The sequence below is a fragment of the Delphinus delphis genome, chromosome 16 (genome assembly GCF_949987515.2).
Source record: "Delphinus delphis chromosome 16, mDelDel1.2, whole genome shotgun sequence".
NCBI classification, from domain to species: domain Eukaryota; kingdom Metazoa; phylum Chordata; class Mammalia; order Artiodactyla; family Delphinidae; genus Delphinus; species Delphinus delphis.
Genome location: NC_082698.1, coordinates 25,403,048 through 25,426,771, shown reverse-complemented (window position 1 = coordinate 25,426,771; position 23,724 = coordinate 25,403,048). Strand labels below are relative to the sequence as shown.

The window sequence follows — 23,724 nt, the reverse complement described above, 5'->3', positions numbered from 1 at the left end:
CTCTTCCAAAAATTGTGGAGGAAGGAACACTCCGAAACTCATTCTATGAGGTCACCATCACCCTGATACCAGAACCAGACAAAGATACTACAAAAAAAGAAAATTACACACCAATATCACTGATGAATATACATGCAAAAATCCTCAACAAAATACTAGGGAACAGAATCCAACAACACACTAAAAGGATCATACACCATGATCAAGTGGGATTTATCCCAGGGATGCAAGGATTCTTCAATATATGCAAATCAATCAATGTGATACACCATATTAACAAACTGAAGAATAAAAACCATACGATCATCTCAATAGGTGCAGAAAAAGCTTTTGACAAAATTCAACACCATTTATGATAAAAACTCTCCAGAAAGTGGGCATACAGGGAACCTACCTCAACATAATAAAGGCCATATACAACAAACCCATAGCAAACATCATTCTCCATGGTGAAAAACTGAAAGCATTTCCTCTAAGATCAGGAACAAGACAAGGATGTCCACTCTCGCCACTATTATTCAACATAGTTTTGGAAGTCCTAGCCACGGCGATCAGAGAAGAAAAAGAAATAAAAGGAATACAAACTGGAAAAGAAGTAAAACTGTCACTGCGTGCAGATGACATGACACTATACATAGACGATCCTAAAGATGCCACCAGAAAACTACTAGAGCTAATCAATGAATTTGGTAAAGTTGCAGGATGCAGAATTAATGCACAGAAATTTCTTGCATTCCTATACACTAATGATGAAAAATCTGAAAGAGAAATTAAGGAAACACTCCCATTTACCACTGCAACAAAAAGAATAAATTATCTAGGAATAAAATTAAAAAATTAGCAGCATTCAAAGGAAAAGGAAACTATGATACATAACGAGGAGAAAAATCAACTGAAGCAGGAACTTACCTGGTGGTCCAATGGTAAAGAATACACCTTGCAATGCAGGGGACACGGTTTTGATCCCTGGTCAGGGAATTACAATCCCACATGTCATGGGGCAACTAAGCCCACGTGCCACAACTACTGAGCTGGCACACCTCAACTACAGCCCACGTGCCACAAACTACAGAGCCCACGCGCCCTGGAGACTGCGTGCCACAACTAGAGAAGCCTGTGCACCACAACGAAGAGCCCGCACACCTCAATGAAAGATCCCGCATATCTCAATGAAGATCCCTGGTGCCTCAACTAAGACCTGATGCAGCCAAAAATAAATAAAATAAATAATGAATAAATCTTTTTAAAAAAATCAACTGAGGCAAACCCACAAATGACCCAGATGATAGAATACTCAAAGACACTAAGTTATTATAACTGGACAAAATTCAATATATAATATGTAATTCAAATAATATATCATTCAATATATAATTGATAATTGAATGTATTTCATATGTTCAAAAAACTAGAAGACTGAGAATGTTAAGTACAGAATCTTTTTAAAAGACCCAACTCAAACATCTAGAAGTGACAACTTTTTAAAAGACCCAACTCAAACATCTAGAAGTGACAACTACAATCTGAGATGAGAAATAACACTGAATAGATTAATGACAGATTAGACTTTAAAGAAAACATTAGTAACTTGAAGACATAGCAATAGAAACTATCCAAATTAAAACAGATCAGTGACCTGTGCAACAGTTTCAAGTGTATTCTGATTTCTAATATATGCATAATTGGAGTCCACAAAAGAAAAGAGAAAGTGAGAAGACAGAAAAATTATTTAAAGAAGTAGTGGGGGAAAATTTCCAAACTTAATGAAAATTATAAATCTATAGGTCCAAGAAAACTCAGTAAACCCCAAGCACACAAAACAAGAAAACTACACCAAGGCACATCAAAATCAAATTACTTAAAAGGAGTGATAAAGAGAAAATATTAAAGAAGCAGCTAAAGAAAGAAGACATCATATAGAGAAGAAAAAAACAAATTCCTCATCTGAAGCAGTGAAGCCAGAGAAAAGTGGAGAAACACCTTTAAAGAACTGAAAGAAAATAAGTGTCAACCTAGAATTCTTTCCCTGACAAAAACATCTTTCAGAAATAAAGACTTCTTCAGATGTACAAAAGCTGAAAGAATTCATCACCAGCAGACTCTAAAAGAAATTTTAAACGAAGTCCTTCAGGTAAGAGGAAAACAATACCAGATGGAAATCAATCCACACAAAGGAATGGGTAACTATAAAAGATTTTTCCCTACTATTAAGTCTTTCTAAAAGATAACTGTTTGAAGCAAAAGTAACAGTAATATATTGTTAGGTTTATAACATATATAGAACTAAAATATGCGACAGTAATAAACCAAAGGTGTGTAAGAAGAGAAGTATACTACTTTAAGACTCCTATAGTACACATGAAGTAGTATACCACTTGAAAGCAGACTGTGATAAGGTAAAGATGCATACTATACACCTTAAAGCAATCACCACAGTAACAAAGTTATAGCTAATAAGGCAACAAAAGAGATAAAATGGAAACAAGAAATAATCAACCCAAAACATGAGGTAAAAAGAGAAACGGGAAACAAAGCAAACAAAAAAATAGCAAGGTGGTAGAATTTTACTCAACCATATTTTTAAAATTACATTAAGTTTAAATATCTACCCCAATCAAAAAAACAAACAAAAAAAAGCTGTAGGACCTAAATATAAGACATGACACCACAAAGCTCCCAGAAAAGAACATAGGCAAAACATTCTCTGACATAAATTGTACCAATGTTTTCTTAGGTCAGTCTCGAAGGCAATAAAAATAAAAGCAAAAATAAACAAGTGGGACCCAATCAAACTTATAAGCTTTTGAAAAGCAAAGGAAATCATAAAATGAAAAGACAACCTACAGACTGGGAGAAAATATTTGCAAATGACGCGACCAACAAGGCCTTAATTTCCAAAGTATATAAGCAGCTCATACAACTCAATAACAACAACAAAAATAACCCAATCAAAATATAGGTGGAAGACCTAAACAGACATTTCTTCAAAGAAAACATACAGATGGTCGATAGGCATATGAAAAGATGCTCAACATCGCTAATTATTAGAAAAATGCAAATCAAAACTACAATGAGGTATCACCTCACACCGGTCAGAATGGCCATCATTTAGAAGTCAACAAATAACAAATACTGGAGAGGGTGTGGAAAAAAGGGAACCCTCATACACTGTTGGTGGGAATGTAAACTGGTGCAACCAGTATGGAAAACAGTATGGAGGTTCCTTAGAAAAACTAAATCTAGGACTTCCCTGGTGGCACAGTGGTTAAGAATCCGCCTGCCAATGCAGGGACATGGGTTCGAGCCCTAGTCCGGGAAGATCCCACATGCCACGGATCAACTGATCCCATGCGCCACAAGTACTGAGCCTGCGCTCTAGAGTCCGTGAGCCACACTACTGAGCCCACGTGCCACAACTACTGAAGCCCACGCACCTAGAGCCCGTGCTCTGCAACAAAAACAAGCCACCGCAGTGAGAAGCCTGCGCACTGCAACGAAGAGTAGCCCCCACTCGCTGCAACAACAGAAAGCCTGGGTGCAGCAACAAAGACCCAATGCAGCCAAAAATAAATAAATAAATTTATATTAAAAAAACCCAACAACACGAAAAATAGGGAATTCCCTGGTGGTCCAGTGGTTGGGACTCCACGCTTTCAATGACAAGGGCACAGGTTCAATTCCCTGTCGGAGAGCTAGGATCATGCATGTCACACGGTGTGGCCAAAAATAAATAAAATGGTTCACATAAGTTAATAAATAAATAAATAAAGTCTGTCCTCCATCCTGAGGTTTAAAAAAAAACCAGAAAACTAAAAATAGAGTTGCCATATGATCCAGCAATCCCACTCCTGGGCATATATCCAGAGAAAACTGTCATTCAAAAAGATACATGCACCTCAATGTTCATAGCAGCACTATTTACAACAGCTAAGACAAGGAAGCAATGTAAATGTCCATTGACAGATGACTAGATAAAGAAAATGTTGCATATATATACACAATAGGATACTAGCCATAAAAAAATGAAATAATGCCATGTGCAGCAACATGGATGGACCTGGAGATTATCATACTAAATGAAGTAAGTCAGAAAGAGAAAGACAAACACCATATGATATCACTAATATGTGGAATCTAAAATATGATACAAATATGATACAAACAGAAACAGACTCACAGACATAGAAAACAAACTTGAGGTTACCGGAAAGGGGATGGGGGCAGAATAACTTAGAAGTTTGGGATTAGCAGATATAAACTACTATATATAAAATAGGTAAACAACAAGGTCCTACTGTATAGCACAGGGAACTATATTCAATATCCCATAATAAACCATAATTGAAAAGATGAAAAAGAAAAAATATATATATTTATATATATATAAAACAATCATTTGCTATACATCAGAAACCGACACAACACTATAAATCAACTATACTCTAATAAAAAAAATTTTTTATTAAGTTGGCATGGTTACATTAACATTAGACAAAGTATACTTCAGATCAAAGAATATTACCAGGTTTAAGGAAGCCCATTTCTTAATGATAAACAGGTCAATTTATCAAGAAGACATAATAATCATAAATGCTTATGTACATCTAATAACAGAGCTTCAAAATACATGAAGCAAAAACTTGTAGAACTGCAAGGAGGAAGTGACAAAACCACAATTATAGCTGGAGATTTCAGTAATATTTCAATAACTGATAGAACAAGTGGACAAGATGTCTGTTAAGGATAGAAAAGACTTGACCAACATTATCATCCAACTTGACCTAACTGACATTCATAAAACAGTCCACCCAACAACCACAGAATACACATTCTTTTCAAGTGCACATGGAACATTTACCAAAATAGATCATGTTCTGGGCCATAAAACAAGTCTCAATAAATTGAAATTGAAAAAGAATCAAGTCTTACAAAGTATGTTCACTGGCCACAATGAAATTAAATTAGCAATAAATACAGAAAGATACCTGGAAAATCCCCAAATATCTGCAAATAAATGAACACACTTCTATATAACCCAAGGGTCAAAGAAGAAATCAAAGGAGAAATTAGAAATTATTTTGAACTGACTCAAAATGAAAATACAACATTATTAAAATTTGTGAGGACTTTCCCTGGTGCACAGTGTTTAAGAATCCACCTGCCAATGGAGGGGACATGGGCTCGAACCCCGGTCCGGGAAGAGCCCACATGCCAAGGAGCAACTAAGCCCATGCGCCACAACTACTGAGCCTGTGCTCTAGAACCCACAAGCCACAACTACTGAGCCCGCACACCAGAACTACTGAAGCCCATGCTCCTGGAGTCTGTGCTCCACAACAAGAGAAGCCACAGCAATGAGAAGCCTGCGCACCACAATGAAGAGTAGCCCCCTCTCGCCACAACTAGAGAAAGCCCCTGCACAGCAACGAAAACCCAACACAGCCAAAAAAAAATTTCTTTAATTACAAATAAAATTTGTGGGCTTCCCTGGTGGTGCAATGGTTGAGAGTCCACCTGCCGATGCAGGGGACGCGGGTTCATGCCCCAGTCCGGGAAGATCCCACATGCCGCAGAGTGGCTAGGCCCGTGAGCCATGGCCGCTGAGCCTGTGCGTCCGGAGCCTGTGCTCCGCAACGGGAGAGGCCACAACAGTGAGAGGCCCGCGTACCACCCCAGAAAAAAATTAAAATAAAATAAAATAAAATTTGTGAGAATGGAATCAAAACAGTTCACTAAAAACATCAACTAAACACAAAAGGCGGCAATAATGGAGGAACAAAAAGGGTTTAAGTCATTCAAAAACAAATAGCAAAATGGCAAAAATAAGTCCCTCCTAATTAGTAATTACTTTGAAGGCAAAGTTTCACAGAAAGGATTAAAAAGACATGATCCGGGACTTCCCTGGTGGTGCAGTGGTTGAGAATCTGCCTGCCAATGCAGGGGACGCGGGTTTGAGCCCTGGTCCAGGAAGATCCCACATGCCGCGGAGCAGCTGAGCCCATGGGCCACAGCTACTGAGCCTGTGCTCTGGAGCCCACGATCCACAACTACTGAAGCCTGTGTGCCTGGAGCCCGTACTCTGCACCAGGAGAGGCCACCACAGTGAGAAGCCTGCACACAGCAACAAAGACCCAGCACAGCCCAAAATAATAAATAAATACATTTATTAAAACTAATGTTGATAATGATATAGAGGTCTTGAACAAGTATAAACTAACTAAACCTAGGAGACACATATAGACCACTCCACCCAACAACAGAATATACATTCTTCTCAAGTGCACATGGAACATTACCCAGGATAGACCATATGTTCAACCATAAAGTAAGTCTTAATAAATGTTTAGGGACTTCCCTGGTGGCGCAGTGGTTAAGAATCCACCTGCCAATGCAGGGGACATGGGTTCGAGCCCTGGTCTGGGAAAATCCCACATGCTGTGGAGCAACTAAGCCCATGTGCCACAACTACTGAGCCTGCACTCTAGAGCCCACAAGCCACAACTACTGAGCCCGCGTGCCACAACTACTGAAGCCTGCGCACCTAGAGCCCGTGCTGCGCAACAAGAGAAGCCACCGTAATGAGAAGCCTGCGCGCTGCAACGAAGAGTAGCCCCTGCTCTCTGCAACTAGAGAAAGCCCAGGCACAGCAACGAAGACCCAATGCAGCCAAAAATAAATAAATAAATTTATTAAATAAATGTTTAAAAAATTGAAATCATACAAAGTATCTTCTTCTATCATAATGGAATAAAGCTAGAAGTCAATAAGATAAGGAAAACTACAAAATTCACAAATATGTGGAAGTTAATCAACACACTCTTTAACAACCAACAGCGTCAAGTAAGAAATCACAAGGAAAACCAGAAAATAGTTAAGAGACAAAAGAAAACAAAAACACAAAACACCAAAAACTTATGAGATACAGGGAAGGCCGTATGTACTCAGAGGAAAATTTACAGCTGTAAATGCCTTCATTAAAAAAGAAGAAACATCTCAAATCAATAACCTAACTTTATACCTGGAGGAACTAGAATGGCAAGAAAAAGATGAACAAACTAAGCCCAAGCCCAGCAGAAGGAAGGTAATAACAACAATTAGGGAAGAAATAAATAAAATAGAGAATAAATAAACACAGAATCAATGAAACCAAACGTTCATTCTTTGAAATGACCAACAAAATTGACAAACCTTAACTACAATGACTAGGAAACTGAGATAAGATGCAAGTAACTAGAATCAGATGAAAGCAGGGAAATTATTACTGATCACATAGAAATAAAAATCAAATCCAACAATATTTTAAAAGAATAATACAACCAAGTGGAGTCAATCCCAGGAATGCAGAGATGATTTAACATGCTAAAATCAGTCAACGTATTAGCTGACTTAAAAAAAAAAAAAAAGGAAGAAGAAAAACTGTATGATCATCTCAATAGATATAGAAAAAGTATAAGACAAAATTCGACATGCTTTCCTGATAAAAACTCTCAGCAAACTACTTATAAAGGTAACTTCCTTAGTATGATAAAGTGCATCTACCAAAAACCTACAGGTAACATCATACTAAAAAGGTGAAAGACTGAATGTTTTCCCCCTAAAATCAGGAAAAAAGAGATGTACAGTCTCACCACTTCTACTCAAAATTGTACTGGAGGTTCTATCCTAGCCAGTACCATCAGGCACCTCTCAGCATATACAAAAATTAATTCAAAATGCACTGTAGGCCTAAATGTAAAATCTAAGACTATAAAACTTCTAGGAGAAAACATAAGAGAAAGTCTTCGTGAGCTTTGGGTTAGTCAAAATTTCCTAGTTCCAAAACCTAAAGCACAATGGATAAAAGAAAAAAGTTGATAAATTAGATTCCATCAAAATTTAAAACTTCTGCTCTTCAGAAGACACCAATAAGAGGAGGAAAAAACAAGCGACAACAGAAGAGACAAATTCTCAGCCTCATGGAGCCTACATCTTAGTGGAGGAGTAAGACAGTAACCAAACACACTGTGTCAGGTAGTGATAAGTGGTATATGGTATAGGTAAAACAAATAAGGTGAAGAGATAAAGAATGACAATGATAATATTGTAGGAAAACCTTGGAAGGTATCTATAAGGAAACAATATTTGTTCAGAGACCTCAGTAAAGTGAGGGGATGATAGATAAAATAAAACTAAATCAACTTACTACTAGGTTGGCATTACAAGTCATGTTAATCTGTTTTGCACATTATGGTTTATATGGTTTTGCACATTATGGTATACGAGTGATGTAAAAACATTTAAAATATTTTACTCCCTTAGGAAGTTTAAATATTGTCTCTTCAACCTTGTTTGTATACTCAACTTGTCCCTTTTCATGGCTAACAGAGGAATATAAACAAAACAAAATTGTATTTTCACATTATGTTTCCATTAAAATGTTTTCTATCACTCTTTGGGAGGAAAAGCGGAGGAGATAAGCTACAGTCTGAGGGAAAATATTTGCAAATCACACGTCTGATAAAACAACATGTATCCAGAACATATACGAACTCTCAAAACACAAGACAAAGAATCCAATTGTTAAAATATGGGCAAAGTGTTTGAGTAGACACTTCATCAAAAAAGATATATAGATGGCAAATAAACACATGAAATGATACTCAACATCATTTATCAGCAGGGAAATGCAAATTACAACCATGAGATTCTACTACATGCCTATTAGAATATTTAAAATTAAAAAGTCTGACCGAAGAACTAAGATCCCGTGTGCCGTGAGGTGCAGCCAAAAAAAAAAAAAAAAAAGACTGACCATGCCAAATTTGATGAGGATAAAGAGCAACTAGAACTCCAATACACTGCTGGTGAGAATATAAAAATGGTACAAGCACTTTGGAAAACAATTTGCCATTTCGGTTTTGTTTTTTTTTAATGCGCTGCTGGTCTTGCAGGATCTCAGTTTCCTGACCAGGGATTCAACCAGACCCATGAAGTTAAAGCCCGGAATCCTAACCATTAGGCCACCAGGGAACTCCCACCATTTCTTTAAAAGTTAAACGTAACATCTACTCTATGTCCCAATCTTTCTACTCCCAAGTAATTGTCCAAGAGAAATGAAAGCATATATCCATATAAAGACTTGCACATGAATATTCAGAGCAGCTTTGTGTGTCATAGTCAGAAACTGAAAACAACCCAAATGTCTATGAACAGGTGAATGGATACATGTTGTGTCATATCCATACAATGGAATATGATTATGCAATAAAAAGGAATGAACTATTGATATACAACAAGAATAAATCTCAAAATTATGCTGAGTGAAAGAAGACAAAAAAATGAGTGCATACTACATGATTTTGTTTACATAAAATTCTAGAAAATGCCAACTAAGCTACCGTGACAGAAAGCACATCAGCGGTTGCCTAGAGTGGAGGCGTGAGGTGGGGAGGGGCCCAAGGAAACTTTGGGGTGTGATATGTTCATTACCTCAATTATGGTGACTGTTTCATGCTTATGTACATATGTCAAACTTATTGTACCTTCTAAATATATAGTTTGTTGTATGTATTTATACCTCAATAAAACTGTTTTTTAAAAGTCAGGCTTTTCTTTCCCTCTTTCCTTACAAATTAGAGATAGTAATTACACTAAAAAAAAGATTTCCCCCATATATTTTAACTTCTTTTTGTATTACTTTCTTCAAATTATTTGTAGGAAAAATTCAAAGCATTTTCTTGGATCATTCATGAACTAAACAGAATACATTTTATTTTAAAAATTCAAGTTACAGAGTCTCAGCAAAGATAACACAAGATTTTATTCTGCTAAAAATGTAAACATAAATGATTAAATAACCATATTATCACTAATATGAAATAAAATTTGCCATGAAGTCTATATAAGTTATGTGAAGGTACAGGGGTGAGATTTTCTTAAATCATCATCTTCAAAAAGTTCCTTATTTGGTTTTCCTATGATCTTATCTAACACATGTTAGCATTACTATGACAGACTTTTGGACTCTATTCACAGAGTCAGTCTATCTAATGTTTATTTTTTACAGTGACAGTAAAATTATAGACATTATCATCTGGCAAAAAAAAAAAATGTTCCAATAAGTAGGTAAACATTTTATTTGTCACCTGTTTACAGTGTCAAGCTTAAGAGTAGTTTTTTCAGTAAGGTACAGCAGTGACTAATGCTGAATAAAAAGCTCAAATTTTAATTCCTTCCAAGCAATAGTGGTACAGTTTATATTGAAACAGTCCTTTGTTTCAATATAAAATATCCAGCCTGCAAAGTAGTTGTATCTGGAGAGTAACAACTGAAATGAACTCTCAGGCATTTAAAATATTTTAGTTTCACACTTTAAAAATATTTCATAGGCAAAACATACATAGTTCCCTTCACCACTAACATCATCCTCCCCCAAAGAAAGGGAAACCAGCTGCCCCAAAAGCTTCAGGTAACTTCTGAAAACAGGAAGCAAAGAGTAACTGAAACTGCAGAGTAAGCCTGGTGAGCAATCTGCAGCCTGGTTAGCAAGGCCGTTTTAATGTCTCTTTCAGGTCATGTCAGTAGCTCACTTAGAAAGAAGTAAGTAGCACTTAAACACAGTATGTAGCACAGGTCCATCAGGCAAAGTGTTTTACACACATGGCAGTTTGAACCAAATATTCATCTTTCAATGGGATTAGTGTGTCACTATAGATAATAGGGTAATGATAACAGTTAAGTAAATATGAACACTCAGTGTTTTACTAAACTTCACTGGAATTTATCTTGTGTTTGAAATATAAAACTAGGAATTTATAAGTTTTATAATCAACCACTGTCATTCCAAGAACAATGAACACTGCTCTGAGACTTGAGTGGAAAGGATAATTTTGAATGGCTTTTTTGAATTTTCTCACCAGCTGAAATTTATTTTATTTTCATAAATACAACTTTACTTGCATATGACACTAGTCATATTAAACTAGTTTACTTTATGGGAAGAGAAAAGTTAAAGCTGTATCGTCTATCTGTATGCCTGGTATCATTACGCATAGCCCCTGATAATCCTAATCCTTGATAGATGAGCAAGTAAAACCAAGAAAATACAGAGGTAAATTAGATGGTTATATCATTATGTTGCCATCAAGGGTCCCCTCTGTAACAAGACCACAAACCAATTTACTTACAAATACATTCCCTGGAAAACAAGGGAAGTCAGATCTAAATTTAGATTAATTTGTCTAACAATACTGCTGAAAACCTAAATCACAGTATCTGTAGTTAATAGGGTCACCCCTAACTCAAAGAACAGCACTTTGAAATAAAATTTAGCTTTGAAAGTATTCTTGTAACCTTTGTTCCTTCTAATCATAAAATACATGAAGGAAAATAATCACATAAAATATTTTAAGATGGAGGAATATTAATTTTTCCCAAAAAGTAAGACTCCTAAAAGTGTGTTACATATAAATTGTGTTAAATGTTTCATTAATTCCTATCTTTTAGTTTATGAGGAACAGTTTTTTGTTCATTTTTCATTTCATTATTTTCATTCAGAGTTCTTTATATCATTTGCCCCAAGTTATACTATACATTTGTGTAAAAGACCAACATTCATAGCTTACACACCAAGTGATACAGATGGCTAACAAATTCCAACTAATAAAATCACACTTACCTATCCACACATATCACTTGCTATCCTCTCACCCCATTTTGTTTTTCTTTTTTGCACATTTACACTTTCAGACATAATGTATTTGACAGTTTGGTACTATCAAGTCCTTTTCTCTAAAATGTAAGTTTCATGAGGGTGAGACTTGTTTTGTTCGCTGCTGTATCCCCAGTTCCTTGAACTACAGACTTGATATATACAGGCAGAAATAAACTCCTAAACCTCTACACTTGGAGCGCTTTGCTTTCCAAAAGCTAAGTTCTGTATAAGCCTGAAAATGCAAGAATATTACACAAGTTCTTTTTAATGCTCTAAATGAATCTTCATGAAATCGTACTCTTGGTTCAGAAAACGAATAAGATTCTTAGCTTGATTAATGTAGTATTTTGCTAACATTTCGACACCAGGCCTTGGAACAAAAGGTTCCATGTTCTCTGATAGAAAATAACAAAGCTGAGAAGAGATCTTGTCAAATAAGAAATGTAATACCTGTTGCCTGGACAATTTGTTTTTCCTCTTCAAGCAACAACATGCTCCAATCTCTACTTTGAAACTGTAACTAGAAAATGTAAATTTATTGCATACGTTCCTAAAGTTCCAAAAATATACAAAAAAGACCCGAATTTTATGTTATCCTGAACACTTTACTGCTGCTACTCCTAGAATTCCATTACCTCTGCCATATCACACAGAATGCAATATTTGTTCTACATCTGCATGAAGGTTGCTTCCAACTGAATGTTTTGAGTAATACCAGACCTTCAACAATAACATGGTTGTTGACAAAAAGGAACAAAAGAGTATGTAAAGAAAACATTTTAAATGACTGGGCTTGAGAATATGTAGTACAGATCTCCAGTGGATGCCCGAAACTGTGGGTAGTACAGAATGCTATATAAACTGTATTTTTCCCTATACATACATACATACACATGATAAAGTTTAATTTACAAATTAGGCACATAAGAAGCACATTAACAACAATAACTAATAATAAAACAATTCCAACAATATGCTGTAACAAAAGTTATATGAATGTGGTCTCTCTCTCTCTCTCGAAATATCTTATGCTACTGTACTCATCCTTCTTGTGATGATGTGAGATGATAAAATGCCTACGTAATGAGATGCAGTAAGGTGAATGGCACAGGCACTGTGATACAGTGTTAGGCTACTATTGACCTTCTGACGATATGTCACAAGGAGGATCAGCAGCTTTGGGCGATCCTGGATTACTGAGCCATGAGGATGTCAGTGATTGTGGATCCCAGGCAGGATGGTGCACGATTTCATCACACTACTCAGAAGAGCACACAGTCTAAAACTTATGAATGGTTTATTTCTGGAATTTTCCATTTAATATTTTCAGACTATGGTTGACTGCAGGCAACTGAAACTGTGGAAAGTGAAACTGCAGATAAAGTGGGACCACAATATGACTTTTATTTCTTCAATACATTGCTATAATTAACTAAGCTATAATTAATTAATTATAATTAAACTATAATTTCAAAAGCATAAAGGTAACAAAGCTGAAAAGTTTTTACATTCAGCTAATATATAACACTTTGCACCTTTAGTAATCATTCTTGAATATTCTTTTAAAAAGCAGATAAAAAATTCTGCTTTATTTCAAAAAGAACTCATTCTCTTACCAATGAGCTCCTGGTTCACCATTCAATTTTGTTTTAGCTGTTATCTTTCCTCTTTCAAAATAATAAAGAGATAAAAACCAGAAAGGCAGAAATAATCACCATGGTATTTCTACTTTTTTATATATATACAATATTTATGGCATACTTCACTTATTTGGTAAAAATTCAGAGATACGCATAAGTTCAATGCCTTAGTAATGCTAACATAATAATGGCTAACATTTATTGAGTGCTCACTTGTTTTCATGTATTATTCTAAACTCTATACATATTTTATCTAATTAACTTCTCACAACAACCATATGAATTAGGTACAATTATCTTAATTGTACAAAGAAGAAAACGGCATAGAGAAGTTAAATAATTTGACCAGGGTCACAGGATTATACTTGTAGTGAAGAGTGCAGATTCTGGAGCCATTCTGTCTGGGTTCAAAACCTGGCTCCGACACTAATTTAGCTCTATGTTTGAGCAAATTATACAATCACTTCAGTTTCTTCAACTCCAAAACGGTCAGAGTTGGAACAAGGATTTAATGCATTAATAAGCGCAAGGTGCTAAGAACAGCGGCTGACACAGTGCGTAATAAATTTTTATTTATTATACTAGAGCCCACAGTGTTTACTACTTGCGGCCTCTACACAATGTAGGGGCCTCTGCACAATGTAGTACATTATGTTTGGAGGAATGTTATAATAGGTTTCTACTTTCAGAGTCAAAACTTCAGAGTGTCAATTATGTGGCAAAGGCTATACAATTTCACACATTTTTTCATGTCAAAGTAAGTATCCTAAATCTAATCTTAATCTACTATCTGTAGGTTTCTTTCCTTCCCAAAAGCTTAGTTCCACATAGGATTATCTCATCAAACCTACTGCAAAAGTCAATAATCCAAGGTTAAAAATATGGCATTTACTGATTTCAGATTTGTGAAAGATCCTGATGTTTCATCTTGGTCTTATTTACAGCATACCATGCTTAAATTCTTACAAATATATCTTTATTTTTACAATTTTCACACAGAATATTTCAGCTGTTTCGACCTCTACACCTTTAGCATGACCAGATAACTCAGAATTTTCACAATTTAGTGCATAACAAAAGCCATCCAGTCTTTATGAATTTACAGAGTAATTTTATGACAAACACAATGGTAGAAAAAGAATGTGTAACACAAATGCTAATTGAACACCACATTAAAGGTACACTAAGCAGAAAAAATAAACAGCATTTATAAGCCTAAATATAAAAAAAAGCAAAACCATACAACTTTTAGAAGAAAACAGAGACGAAGAGCCCTATGACATCAAGGGAGGGAAGGTTTTCTTGGATAAAAGACAACACAAACCATAAAGGAAAAGATAGACAAATCTATGTTAAAATTTAAAGCTTCTTCTTGCCAAAAACATTTAGTCTGAATTTAAACATCTAAGGAAATGATCAGACAAATCCAAATTGAAGGACATTGTACAAAACAACTGACCTGGACTCTTCAAATATATCAATACTATGAAAACAAACAAAAGTCTGGGGACCTGTTGTCGATTAAAAGTAACTAAAGGGACATGGCAACTAAATGCAACTCATGATCCTGGACCAGGGGTGGGGTTGGAGATTAAGTATAAAGGTCATTACTGGGACAATTGAGAAATTTTTAATATGCACTGTATATTAGATAATAATATTGCATTCATATTAAATGTGATAATTATACTGTAGTTTTGTAGGACATCCTTGTTTAAGTATATCTTTTAAGAGATGAAGTGCCATGATGTCTGCAAATTACTTTTAAATGGTTTAGGAAAAAAATGTATATATGAAATAAAAAGTAAATATGGCAAAATGTTAACAGTTGGTGAATCCAGGTGAAAGATGTAAGTGTATTCACTGAACTATCACTGCACTTTTCTGTAGGACTGAAATTTTTCAAATAAAAAGTTGGAATAAAAATGTAAAACTTATGCACAACAAAAAGTAAAGAGCAACCACTGAGAAGATTTTTGCAACATCATAACTGAGAGAGGATTAGTATAGAGATAAAGAGAGCTGCAAACTAATGATGGAAAAGAAAATGAGCCAACAGAAAAAGAATGAAGCAATTTATAGAAAACAAAACCTTACAATAAATGGATGCAAATGGAATAAATCCTTACAATAAATGGAAAAACAAATTAAAATGAAATTTAATTTGATTTTAAAATTTAAGAGTCTGGCAATATCAATGTTTGTAAGGATATGGTAAAAAAGGAACTCTCACAACCTGCTGATGGGTGTTTTGTGTTTAGTATTTTGGAAAATAATTCAGCTTTATTTAATAAAGGTGAAGATCCTCATATCCTACCACCTAAGAATTCCCTAGGCTTAGAATTCTCACACATGTAAACAAGATGAAACATCCAAGAATGTTTATTACAGCACTGTTACTAATAGCAAAAAAGGCAGAAACCCCTAAATATTCATAAACAAACTGGCTTATTCATATAATGCAATATTATAGAGAAATTAAAATGAATGAACTAAAGATATATCTACCAACATGGATATGTAGCAAAAACAATGTTAAATAACATCACTAATTATTAGGGAAATGCAAATTAAAACCACAAAGAGATATCACCTCTCACCTGATAGGAAGGCTACTATCAAAAAAACAAGAAATAACAAGTGTTGGTGAGGATGTGGAGAGAAGGGAACCCTCATACACTGTTGGTGGGAACGTAAATTGGTGCAGCCACTATGGAAGATAGTATGGACATTCCTCAAAAAATTAATATGATCCAGCTATCCCACTTCTGGGTATTTATCCAAAGAATATGAAAACACTAATCTGAAAAAAGATACATGCACCCCGGCATTATTTACGATAGCCAAGATTGGAAACAACCTAGTGCCCATCAGTGGATGAAAAGATGTGGGGTATATATACATACACACACAATAGAATACTACTCGGCCATAAAAAGATGAAATCTTGCCATTTGCAACTACATTGATGGACGTTAAGGATATCATGCTAAGTGAAATAAGTCAGATGAAGAAAAATACCACGATTTCACTCGTGTGGAATATAAAAAACTAATAAACAAACAATAAATAAACAAACCAAACCAAACAAAAACATAGAACAGAGTAGTAGTGAGCCACAGGGGAAGTGGGAGGGCAAAATAGGTAAAGGGGAGCAACTGTATGATGATGGACGGACACTACATTTTTGGTGGTGAGCAAAGGGTATACAGAAGTAGAAATAAAACACTGTACTTGTGAAACTTATATAATGTTCTAAATCAATGTTACATCAATAAAATAAATTAAAAAAAGAAAGAATAGCCCCAACATTGGGACAGACTTGGAAACACAGGATGGGCAAGAAGTTAAACACTGCCCACCTCCCCCCAAAAAAATCTTCATTTGAGCTTCTTTCACCAGTGCTTTATCATAAAATCATATCTTCAAAAAAAATAAAAACAATGTTGAATAAAAAACCAAGTTGCAGAATCATGTGCATAATACATTAAACAAAAGTATATGCACTTTCAGGGATATATACATATTAGTAAAAGTATATAAACATAATGGGAATGATAATTACTCAATTCATGATAGGGAAAGAGAGGGTAATAGGATCAGCAAGGATTCACACAGGCCTCAACTGTATCTGTAATTTTATCCCTTTGAAAAATATAGTCAATTGAAAAGAGAGACTACACAATTAGAAAATGGGTAAAAAAACCACAAAATAAATATGATGGTCTATAATTAAGATGATCATTACATTATTTCCTGTATTTTGAAATATTTCATATTTTTGAATAAATTTAAATTAAAACATTAAAGAAACCACATTAAACTGAACCAAGGAGCATTAAAAAACATATACTCCACTGGACATTGGAAACAGAAATACTAATACAGCGGTCACTCTGTATCCGTGGGGGTTGGTGCCAGGACACCCCCCCAATCACAGATAGCAAAATCCCTGGATGCTCAAGCTCCTTACATAAAATGGAGCACTACAGTCGCCCCTCTGTTTTTTTCCCCTGCTCTGCATCCGGATACGACGGGCCTACTGTACCCAACAAATTTACTGAGATGTATATTCTATATGTATATAAATATATATGTATATATATTTATATATACATACACACACACGTATTTTTAGCCATTAAACTTCAGGCACCAGATTTCAGTCTTCTCTTTCCAAGGAGATCCTGACACAGCAGGCTTTTTCATCTCACACTCCTGATAATGCTTCCCAACCAAAAGAAACACACAAAAGATAGGAACAAATAGTTCAACACTCTCCAAGGCAATTTAATCCTTTGGAGTATGTATTCCACCTAAAAGGGGGGCTATTTTGCTGCTCTGCTGGCAATTTTGCTATTTGGTGGGGGGTGGGGTGGGGGTGGGAGTTGCTGCTAAAGTTGTTTTCCACAGAAAGGAAAAGAAAAAACAGCCACTGCAAACCTTGGTAACCGATCATAGAACACAAATTTCAAATGGTAAGAAGTCATATAAGATTTACTGTGTGGCTTCCCTGGTGGTGCAGTGGTTAAGAATCCGCCTGCCAATGCAGGGGACATGGGTTCGAGCCCTGGTCCGGGAAGATCCCTCATGCCGCAGAGCAACTAAGCCCGTGAGCCGCAACTACTGAGCCTGCGCTCTAGAGCCCGCGAGCCACAACTACTGAGCCCATGCACCGCAACTACCGAAGCCCACGCACCTAGAGCCAGTGCTCCTCAAAAAAGAGAAGCTACTGCAATGAGAAGCCCACGAACCGCAACGAAGAGTAGCCCCCGCTTGCCGCAACTAGAGAAAGCCCAGTCGGCGCGCGGCAACAAAGACCCAACGCAACCAAAAATAAATAAAATAACTAATTTTTTTAATGCTTTAAAAAAATTATTTTAAAAAAAAGGATTTACTGTGTCAAATAACAAGGACCTTAGCACTGCATAACAATTTGCTATCAATTTCCTTAAAGCAAATAATTTTTCAGGTCTGAACTTAAAAAACGAAACAAACCAGCTACTCATAAATACGAGCTGTCTTACTTCATTAATTCTGTTCTATCTGCAAGAAACCCATGTAGCATATCTTGGAAACAGTTTACTAGAATTTCTCTCTCCAGGTTTTTTTTTATTAATCAATTTATTTATTTATTTATTTTTGGCTGTGTTGGGTCTTTGTTGCTGCATGCTGGCTTTCTCTAGTTCCGGCGAGGTGCATGGGCTTCTCACTGCGGAGGCTTCTCTTGTTGCAGAGCATGGGCTCTAGGCGTGCAGGCTTCAGTAGTTGTGGCTTGCAGGCTCTACAGTGCGGGCTCAGTAGTTGTGGCTCACGAGTTCTAGAGTGCAGGCTCAGCAGTTGTGGCGCACGGGCTTAGTTGCTCTGCGGCATGTGGGATCTTCCCGGACCAGGGATCAAACCCGTGTCCCCTGCACTGGCAGGCGGGTTCTTAACCACTGCGCCACCAGGGAAGTCCTCCCTCTCCAGTTTTATCTCATAGTATTGCTCTACCAAACCCTTTGCTTTAGTGAGAACAATCCATTCAGTAAACCCTCAATATGCCCACTTTTGCATCCTCTCCCTACTCTCAAGTGTCACCTCCTCTATGATGTTTTCCCTGATCCCGCCAACCTACAGTGATCTCTCCACTTTGAATGAAAAGAAAACAGTAATAACAGCTAACATTTATAGAGAATTTAATGTGTGCCTGTATTGCTTCAATGGAATTATCCCATTCACCTCACACAACTCTGTGAAATTTGAAATTTGTTCTATTTCCCCCGTTTTCATGGTGAGAGAAACTGAGTGAAGCTCTCTACGGTTGAGTTCTCTAAGGGTGCATGGATGCTAAGTGGCAAAGCCAGGTCTCAAACCCAGACTCCAAAACCCAGGTCCTTAAACATATGTGATGCTGCCTCCTGGCTCACGTGCCTTTGCATTGATGGCCTTTACTGCTCACATGTCATTTAACATATGCCTTGTGATATTTAACATTTTGTGTTCCGAGATGTCTAAGCAGCTCAAAATATTACATTCATTCAACAAAAATTTACTGACAGCCTGTATGCCCGGCATTGTTGACTACTGGGCATAAAAGCATGTTACAGAGTCTCCGCAAATGAAAAGTAGATGAATTCTCTAGACACATGGACATCCCCAAAATGTGCAGAACTGCAAAATTTTAAATATGTACACAGCAATTATAACTACATAAAAATTATATGTACATAAGAACTGGAAAAGATATGATATTTATTTATCATAAACAACATGATAAAGTTGTTTTTTTTTTTTTTACTATTGAATTTAAGCTTTTTGGTAAGAGAGGTAAGCAATAAAAAGATGTACTTTTTTAGGGCTTCCCTGGTGGCACAGTGGTTGAGAGTCCGCCTGCCGATGCAGGGAACACGGGTTCGTGCCCCGGTCTGGGAAGATCCCACATGCCGCGGAGCAGCTAGGCCCGTGAGCCATGGCCGCTGGGCCTTGCGCGTCCGGAGCCTGTGCTCCGCAACAGGAGAGGCCACAGCAGTGAGAGGCCCGCGTACCGCAAAAAAAAAAAAAAAAAATGTACTTTTAAAAAAAAACATGTTTTGTGTTCTTCCTTTCCCCCATTAAACAGTAGAAATAGCCTAGAGACAGATGAATGAACATTCCTCCTAACATTCTACTGTAATCTGGCTTTCTTTAGGAAGATACACCTGATATCACTAGTAAGGTTTGCAGATACCCTATGTAAATATCTATATAAATCTTCCTACAATTATAAACTTTTGGAAACTTGAGGCTGATTGTAAATTTGCAAACAATGCAATCAAATCTTAGAACGGAATGAACCCTTGCAAACAACTCCTTTGGCCCTCTCATTTTACAGATTAGCTAATCACTTAACTCTAAATATCTAAAGTCTAGGGACTTCCCTGGTGGCGCAGTGGTTAAGAATCCGACTGCCAATGCAGGGGACACGGGTTCGACCCCTGTTCCAGGAAGATCCCACCTTCCTTGGAGCAACTAGGTCTTCGTGCCACAACTACTGAGCCCCCGTGCTGCAACTACGGAAGCCCACGTGCCTAGAGCCCGTGCTCTGCAACAAGAGAAGCCACAAGGAAAAGCCCACGCACCGCAACGAAGACCCAACACCGCCAAAAATAAATTTTTAAAATGTATTAAAAATTAATTAAATAAAATTTAAAGTCTGGGTTGATGAGAGTAATGCAGCACCTATACCGAAATGTAGTGGCTTACACTGCAATAGAAATGCATTTCAAAAATAAAAAGTCTGTGTGTGCTAGCATCAGCCCAGCGTGTAGAGTTCTGCTTTTAATTACAAGCTGTGTCTTCTTGAACTTAACCTCTTCAGGCCTGGATGTCTTCATCTGGATAAATTCTAACCAGTGTTGAAAAGTGTCGAGGTAAATATCTTAAAAAACCTCAATAACATTACGTTTCCACGGTAAATAGCACTGTTTCCCATTACAGTTACCAGAGTTTGCATCCGCTGCCTTAAGAGGCAAAATGAACAGTATATACGCATTACGAAACAAGTTCAATCAAGAAGAACCTGTCCGCACCCGAACACGCACAGACGCACACACACAACCCTATAATGGTTACTAATCACTGCAGAGCACTGCACTTAACAATGCATCCTCAAAATAACGGCCCAAAGCCGGGAAAACACTACGTCTGACATCCAACTCCACCTATGGCCTTTATTTTTATTTTTTTATTTTTTCCTACTGCCTTTAAAAGCTAAGGCCTACCGAAGTAAAAGCCCCCAAACGTCATGCTTACAACTAATGGTTTAGGCCTCAGATTTGCATCTCACTCTCGGCTCTCGAGGGCTTCGGCGTAACCCAGGAAAAGGAAAGGAATAGACTGCCACCGGACAGTTGGCCCCTGACTTGGGAGCCATTGGGAAACAACTAGCACGTTTTTTTGCGGCGGCCTGCAATTCGGTGTGAGCTTTCCAGGAAGTGCTGCAAACGACGAAAACTGGCATGTGGGCTTTCAGTTGGCAATTTCTGGTGGTTCTTGCTACAACGCTGTCAACCTTGCATCCTAACACAGCGGCTAGCTAGTTCCTCGGGGTTGACCGGGAACGCGCAAGGGGTGGGGAGGTTCATTAACAGGGCGGAAAGGCAGGCTTCGGGTGCGGACGGGAGGAGGCCAGGTGTCGGCCGTAAAATATAAGCACAACTGAGTAAAGAAGCGTCCGTCCGAGGCGGCACGGGGGCTGCCACCAGCGTGAGGGAAAAGCGGGGCACCGGGCCGGAAAGCGGCGAGGCGAGGGGCCGCGTTCCGAGGGTAAGGCGCCTCCCAGCGAGCCCAAGGCCAGGAAACAATGGCGCGAGCGTGACGTGGGGCTGGGGGCGTCGCCGCGGAGCGGAGCAAGGGTCTGCTCCGAGGCGGGGGCTACCTGGCACTGGAGGCGTGCGGGGTCCGCGAGCTCGCAGGCGGGCGCCCGGACGCGCGGGGCCTGAGGGGCGTAGCGGCCGGGTAGGGCAGTGGCGGGGGCAGGAGGGGGGCCCTGGCCCAGGTCGCGCGCTCCACCGCTCACCCTCCCTCGCTCCTTCGCCCGCCCGCTCCTTCCCCTCCCGCCCGCGGGTCCCGCCGCACTCACCGGCCCCACCGCACGGCAGCAAACCCAGAGCGCAACTGCCGCAGCCGCCCGGGCGCGCGCCCTCCCAGCCCCCACCGCCCCGGCACCGCCCCCGGCTCGCGCCCGGCCAGGGACCAGCGCGCTGTTCCGTCCCCCAGCTCCGCCGCAGAACCCGGCCTCCGCGACGCTCCCTGGCCGCGCTGCGGGAGTGGAACCGCGAGGCGGGCCTGCGTCTCGGTCCCTTGCGTGGGTCTGGGGATCTTCAAACAACAAAACATTGCCCGCTGCTGAGCTATGGGGTGACGCACGTTGACAACCCTTCCATGTCCTTTAGGTCTCCATCCCTGGGGCCTTCTACCGGGGCCCTGGACTACCTCACTTACACTCCTGTGTAAGTGCAGGGCCCTGGACTACCTCACTTACACTCCTACGCTTTCTCTTAGGGGGTTGGGGGCAACCGTTTTCCCAGCCACAGAATCTTACAGTCGAACGGACCTCAAAAACCCTCTGGTCCATACTCCCATACCACGCCTGAATCCCAATGATGACTGAAAGTACCGGCTTTGGAGTTTGTCAGAAAGGGTTGGAACCCCAGTTCCACAACACGCCAACTGTGTCACTTTGGGTGATACACCTGACTTCATCATACCTCGTTCCCTCATCTTCAATATAGGGATGGATAACAACAGTACCTACCTCATGGGGTGGTGACAGGATGAAATAAGATAACAGAGGTAAGATCCTCGGCACAGTCCTGGCACATGGCACTCAAGAAATGTTCATTATTATATCAACTCCCACCCACCCACCACCAACTTGCACCTGAAAGAAGACTCCTCAGTGACAGAAAGCCACTATTTCCAGATCAATGCATTCCTTAGTCTCGGCAGCTCTGACTAGCCAGAAGGTGTTTCTTAAGCGTCCACTCTCTAGCCCAAGTCCTATCCCTTGGTGCCTCAAAGAACAAACAGGTCTAATCTCTCTCCCACCTTCCACTTTTCAGATACTTGAAGACTTCTGTCCAAGGTCTTCTCTCTTCCAGACCAGTATCTCCCATTCCTTCCATTGTTTCTCCTTTGTCCTCGTTTTGAGGGTCTTTGTCCTCATTCTTTTCATGCACCTACTCGGTTTGATTGTGGTTACTTTAGAGTACATTGCCCAAGACTGAACCAAATGTTTGTGGTACCATCAGAGCAGAGCAGGACTGTAGCTTCCTCCTTGTACTGCCTTGCATTCAAGCAATAAAGTTCTTGGTACCTGCACTACTGACTCATTGAACTTACAGTCAGCTAAAACCTCCAAGACTTTTTAATACGTGCTCTGCTGGAGCATTTCTACCCTCTCGTGTTTTTGAGCCAACTTCAGGTCGGCTGAGGACAGGGCTTGGGGCTCTCACCTACTAGATTTTTCAAGGATATGTGGGGAGAAGAAATAGGAGTTGGAAGGTAGTCTGACACTACCTTTAAACCAAGGGCACATGGAAAAAGGCCAGAGTTTGTGTCTAAAGACCATGGCACTAAGCAAATAGAAAAAATATATATATGCAATGTGATCTCATCTGGGCAAAAACTGTGCATGCACGCACACACACACAAGACTAGAAAGAAATATGTAAATAAGTATGTTCATAGTGGTTTTCTTTCAGCGATAAGACTTGGGGTGGTTTCTTTTGTTCTTTATACTTTTTCATAAATTTCCCAGATTTTCTACATTGTTTATATTACTTTTTTTTTTTTCGAGGTACGTGGGCCTCTCACTGTTGTGGCCTCTCCTGTTGCGGAGCACAGGCTCTGGACGCGCAGGCTCAGTGG

The 23,724-nt window shown here is 38.7% G+C and overlaps 1 protein-coding gene across 3 annotated transcripts in view; it reads right to left on the bottom strand.

The window, feature by feature from the left end:
• NT5C2 (5'-nucleotidase, cytosolic II) overlaps positions 1-21,991 on the bottom strand; it is a 103,494-nt gene extending 81,503 nt beyond the window's left edge. For 2 of the 3 annotated variants that reach the window (XM_069541510.1, XM_069541511.1), the window contains exon 1: positions 21,935-21,991. The gene's annotated coding sequence lies outside the window, so the exon portion shown is untranslated. Of the gene's footprint in view, positions 1-12,142; positions 14,773-21,934 lie in introns of those variants that run through there. The other variant, XM_060034146.1, reaches the window with a different exon arrangement.
• Positions 21,992-23,724: the final 1,733 nt, after the last annotated feature.